This window comes from Saccopteryx leptura, chromosome 6 (assembly GCF_036850995.1).
Source record: "Saccopteryx leptura isolate mSacLep1 chromosome 6, mSacLep1_pri_phased_curated, whole genome shotgun sequence".
Lineage (NCBI taxonomy): Eukaryota > Metazoa > Chordata > Mammalia > Chiroptera > Emballonuridae > Saccopteryx > Saccopteryx leptura.
In genome coordinates this window covers 97,713,931-97,720,554 of record NC_089508.1, presented here as the reverse complement: position 1 = coordinate 97,720,554, position 6,624 = coordinate 97,713,931, and positions in this window count along the sequence as shown.

Genomic DNA, 6,624 nt, shown 5'->3' with positions numbered 1-6,624 from the left:
TTGTTCCGTGTCAGGTATTAAGCTGCTTATCATCTCTATTAATCAACAAAACATAACTATGTGGGTAGCCTGTACTTTTAAACACATATAATATGCACATATGCAACTGTGTATGTTTATTTCTAAATTATAAGTATTTGGTTAAAAGGAATTTTTTCACAAAATGTTTGATCAAATTATTATAATTATGTTTATTTCAATATGAATTATAATGGCTAATCACATTAAATATTTTATACTTTATGAGCATTAAGCGTTTCCATTGGGAATAGTGTTATCTAGACTGCCTTTTATAAACTAGTAAAAATACAAATATATGTTCAATTTAATGGGGGTTATGAGCATTTAAATTTTTATTTTGTATGTTTTTCAGTATTTTCTGCATTATATAATTAGCATTAGCTTTTTATAAAACTTTGATTTATAATTAGAAATATGTATTTGGTCTTCCTCCCCATTTCTGGCCGAGAGCTCCTAAAAACCTTGAAATTTCCTAAGTAATGAGAGTGTTTAAGTTATCTTTTGTTAATAAGGTAACCTTTGAAAGGCATTCATCTGAGAATGGAGGATGGTTGTCAGTGGAGCTAACCCCTTAATTCAGGGATCAGGAACCTATGGCTCACGAGTCAGATGTGGCTGTTTTGATGGCTGCATCTGGCTCGCAGACAAATCTTTAATTAAAAAAATAATAACGCTAAAAATATAAAACATTCTCATGTATTACAATCCATTCATTTCCTACCGTTCATGTTCATGGTTGCAGGTGGCTGGAGCCAATCACAGCTGTCCTCTGGGACAACACCAAATTTTTATTGGATGATGTGTAACATACACGGGTCGTTGTATGGCTCTCATGAAATTACATTTTAAAATATGTGGCATTCATGGCTTTCTCAGCCAAAAAGTTTCCTGACCCCTGCCTTAATTAGAGAGTTGGAACTTTTAGCCCCCCCTCCAATATCAGGGAGGAGTGGCTGGAAGTGGAAACAATCACACATAGCTAATAAATTTATCAGTCATGCATGTGTAATGAAGCCTTCATAAAACCCCAAGAGGATAGGGTTCAAAGAGCCTCCAGGTTGGTGCACATGTAGAGGTACTGTAGAGGGTCATGCTTGGAGAAGTCCTGGAGCCTCCCACCCATTCACTTTGCCTTGCCTTATACATCTCTTCCATCTGACTGTCCCTAAGTTATATCCTTTTATAACAAATCTGCAGTCTATTGGGTAAAATGTTTCTGAGTTCTATGAGCTATTCTAGCAATTTAATCAATACAAGGAAGATTGGGGTACTGGTAACCCCTGATTTATAGCCACTTGGTCAGAAGTATCAGCAACAACCTGGACTTGCAACCAGGGAGCTGTATTGTAGGAATTAGCTCTCTTTGGAAACTGATGCTATATCTGGGTAGATAGTGTCAAAATTGAGTTAAATTGTAGATTGTAGAATACCCAGCTACAGTGTCTAGATCATTGCTTATTGTTATTGTGTGGGAAAGCTCACCTCTCCCACACTTTGGAATTGGGTCCAAGAAACCAAAAGCCTTTTATAATCATATAGAAAATTTAGTATTTATAAAATTATATACAATATGATATAAATACACACTGGATAAACCATGCCATAACGTCAGGCATACCAGTCTGACACAATGTAAACTTGAATGAAATGGTCATTTTGAGGAAATGGCAATCTTTACCTACTGCCATTAGTATATACAGTTACAAGCATATGTCTGTAGGACTACTAGACACTTGGGCTTTTATCGATAACCTAATGCATTCAGGCTATCTTCTTCACAAAATATTAAAAACAAATTTTCTCTGCTGAAAAAACTTTCAAAAGTTCACTTACACCACAACCAAGTACTTGTCAAGTAGGGTCTCCTTTTCAGAATTAGCCCTTAAAATTAAGTTCAGATCTCCCGTTTTTTATTCTTTTATTGTGTTCATTTCTCCACATATATAAAAAAAAGAATTGGTTATAAAGATCAAATAGTTTACTACCCTAAGAGAAAATTTCAACCTCTCATCTAGAAGAACTGGGCTTTCTAAGTGGTTTGTTAGTGTAGGTAGCTAGATAATAATAAAAGAGAAGGGAGCAATATCAGCTAAGCTTAATCAGATCAGAAGCTACTCCTGACCAGGAGGTGGCACAGTGGATAGAGCACTGACCTGGGATGCTGAGGACCCATGTTTGAAACCCCAAGGTTACCGGCTTGAGTGTGGGCTCACCAACTTTAGTGCAGGGTCACTGATTTGAGCATAGGATTATACATGTGACCCCATGGTCACTAGCTTAAGCCCAAAGGTCACTAGTTTGAAGCCCAAGGTTGCTGGCTGGAGCCCAAAGTTGCTGGCTTGAGCAAGGGGGTCCCTGGCTTAGCTGGAGCTCGCTGGTCAGAGCATATATAAGAAAGCAATCAATGAACAATTATTGTTCTGCAACTATGAGTTCTCATCTCTCTACCTTCCTGTTTGTCCATCCCTCCATCTCTCTCTTTCTCTCTCTCTCACTATCACAAAAAAAGCTACAGCATTGCCCTGAGGGAATAACACCCCTTTGTTCCTACCCCATCTCCCCTGCCACATTTCCCCATGTGGGGAGGAAGGATCTCTCTGGGGAACAGTCAGCCCTCTGGTACTCAAAGTCTCAGGGAGAAGAAAGGGTAGGATTACTCTGCTGGGCACATGCCCAGTAGAAGTCAAGATGGCACAAAGGGAAGTCCTACTATGAGGCATCTGCAGTAGGAACCAAGTTGACAACTATCTCTACTTCTGTCTAGCCTGGGAAAAGGATCAGATTAGATAGGCACACAGAAGCCCCCCAAGTGTGGGCCAGGGTACTGGTTACAGCAACACAGCTCTGGCTAGAGTTTAGTCAGGAATAGAAAACTGAACTAAGCTTTGCCATGGACTGAATCAATGGCACAAGATTTCTGGACCCGGGTCTTTCTTCTGGGCTTAATGAAGACAAGGCTGTACTTCTTATACAGTGGGAGGGAACTAAATCTGAGACAGTCTTTTGTGTTTGCTTCAGCTTCAATAAATCTGACCATCATACCTCATCCTCCCATGTGTGGTTTTCCTGAAACGCTTTTCGTGTGACACAGCAAGGACCTCGTTTCCATTGGCAACAGACTGATATGACATGGCACTAAAACCTTGTGATCGTCAGTTTTCAAATCTTCTGGCTCTGAGTTGAATAATTGAAGCAATATTTTTTGTGGTGTTAAAAAAAAGGGGTGAGATGCTTTTGTGAAAGGATTATATTCTAAAATGGAACTGGAGGATATGAAATGGAAAATCTCACTTATGCACCCACAGGAAAACAAAATGAAAGAACTAAGAGACTGATTTTCCATAAATGCTTCATTGACAAAAAACTGAATACATTGAAATATTTTTAAATGATAGGAAGTTGGTCAGGGGTTGCCTCATATTAACCTTGGGAAATTTTGCTCATGGTTTCCAAAGACATGAACAAGAAATGACCCAGGTCAAATTGATCTTGCAAAATAGGCTTCATTGAGCTCTTTATGACCAGAATAGTTTTATCTGTTCAGGGAATCTTCAAAACTGGTTGCCATTTGTTTTTTATTTTAACAGCCTTTATCTGAACTCTCTCTTCTTTATATCTCTGCCTGTAAGGACAGCCTACCCCAAAATCTCAACAAACTCGTATGTTGCTCACTACAATGTACAACGCTCAAATTGCAATTCTCTACTATTTCCGCAAATGTGTGTATATATATATAAATATATATAGATAGATAGATAGATAGAGATAGATAGATATATATATCTTTTTGACAATTTTGAGCTTGTCTTAGTTTACTTCTTTATTTTGGTTGACACTTTTGAAAGAACTTCAGAAGCATTGTTAAGTTTTAAATTACTACTGTCCTATGTTTATACATCTACCTAATTGAATTTTGTTCTATAGCATCCTCTCATGGCCTCTGTCCAACCCTCTCTGGTTGAATCAATTTCTATTATTAAGTCTTCTCTTTATTATGTAATGATCTGTTCTTGGTTCATTATTCTCATATTCTATTCTTAGAATGATTTAGCATTCTAGCATTGACTGCCTGATCCTTGCATTTTTTTCTCCCTTTTACAAATTACTTGGGATATTTAAAAAGTAAAGGCTAGAAAATAGTTTATAGACTAATTATAAAAACTAAACCAAAATGTTTTGTGATATCTTTTCTCATATACATAGGTACACTATCATTAGCAACATGTATGGAGGTACAGTGCATACTTACCAATTTATTTCGGTATTTAAAATGTGAAGAAATATTTGCTACAATCATAAATAAGTAAAAGTTAGAAGGCACTTCATTGAATCTAAGTGATTCCAGAATCAGTTTTAGTGTTAAGTAAAAACATTAAATAATAGTTGAAAATAATAATAAATAATAAGAAAAGGAACATCAATATCTGTGACCTAAAGAAACAATAATCAAAATGGTAGATGTAGGCTGCATCTAGATGGAACACTATTAAACTCTGTATTCCAAAAATAAAAATTTTACAATTAATAATTTAATATGTTACAAAGGATATATAGACTGATAATCACACATTAGAGGAAAAAAAAGTAACTATTAAATTAGAGTTAGAAAGAGAAAAATGCCTAAGTGACTTCATAAATATTTTTAAATTAATGAAGATATTCCTTATTATTTGAATTCTATCTTAATGTTTACTAAGATGACTCACAAATATTTTATTAAAAACTTACTATGTGAATATAAAACTGTCTATAATGAATTGGCTTTCGTGTGCCAGTGAAAAGTGCTTGAAGGTGCATTTTTGGTAAGAGTATATAGGGAAGGCAGTTGCATTTTAGTTATTTGCCTAAAAGGACCATGTCTCTAATCAAATCTTAGACATTTATTCTTTTACTTACCCTTGTCAATATTAACATTCATCATGTATCATTAACATTTTTTCTTTGTATCTGCATTACAGTATATGTTCATTGTAGAGTCAAAGAAACCTAATTCATATACAAACACATATGTCCTCAAATCTGTTTTAGTAAAAAGGTAATTGATGTTTTAAACAATTTAGATGATAATTTTTTATTTTCTAAAATAAACAATATTTACCTAATTGATAATATTCAATCACTTCTCTCTGCTACAACCCTGACAATTGATTTATGCTAGTATTACCCTTATTTAGGTCTTCTCTTGTTTCTTTTGTATGACTTTAAATATAGTTGAGCATAGATTTGTTTCTATCCCAACTTTTCAATAATAAACCCTTACCTTATAACATAAGACTCTCAGGACTCTGGCCATTGCCTATCATTCCCTGTTTCTAAAACATTTCTGTTTTCTAATCTATTCCTTATATTCTAAAAAATCTCTCTTCCACAGAGTACATTTCTATGGCTCCATAAGGTTCTGTTTTTCTCTACTCAAGATGACATCAATCATAATGCAAATTTCCTGCACTGCTAGTCAGAGTTGAAAACACTGTTTAATTAAAGACAAGTCTTGCTTCTCTTTGATAGGTGTCTCATTTTGTTGATGTGATTCTTTATATAATTTAGTAAAGAGTATTTTATTGGTAAAAAAAAACTTACCAATTCTTTACATAGCTAAATCAATAAATCTATGTATCTGTCTATCTAGATTATTATAACAAATGATATAACTAGGTTAAAAATGCTTTTTATCCCATAAATTGGATATTACTATATTGTCAGTATACTTGTACAACTACTAAAATTGAAAGAATATAAGCCTCCATTATTTTTTTTGTTTCTCTTTACAAGCTTTTAGATCTTATTTATGATACTCCACAGTTTTACAATAAGAAATTTAGGTATGTAACTACTTTTATTCTTTTCTGGGCCTTTGGTGGAATCTTTCAGTTTGCATATTTATGTCTTCAGCTCTGAGAAAATTATTTTTAATATATTTTGTCTTATCTTGATCCAATTTTACTCTTCTATTTTCATGGAGTTTTATCCATCAGCTATTATATCTCTCAGATGGGTTATGTATATATTTTTTCTGGTATCATATTTTTGCATTTTTGAATTATTTTCCAAGTGATTCCTTTCTTTCCAGAAACTCTATTAAAATATTTTAGCAATTATATAAATTTTTATAATATATAAGGTTTTTATTTCTTCTTATCTTAATATGTTCTACTAGCTGTACCCGGCCATGTGTTGCTGTGACTCAGTCTGGTTAAATGGAAAAGAAAGAAAAGAGAAAGCACACAGTTCTAATATGTTTAATTTCACAATGCTTGTGGGTATACAATATTTTTTGTTGTTCCATTGTCTATGCAGATATAGAGATTATCTGGTTTGCTCACTCTAGAACATGCAACATATAATTGTCCATGTGAGAAGCAATCCATGTGTAGATCTAAACTGCACAGTTCTAAAGATTGGCCCTAAGCATTGTTGATGGTGATTCCAAAAGCCAAATTGGGAATTGCAATGTCTTTAATTGAAATGGCATATCCTTTGGAATCATAGGAATGCAAGGAATGAGGACATCTTCACCTTTAAAAGATTCTGTCAAGATTGTTGCTTCTACAATGTTGCTCATTAATTTTTTACAGCGCACAGACCCAAACACTTCATGTTTTA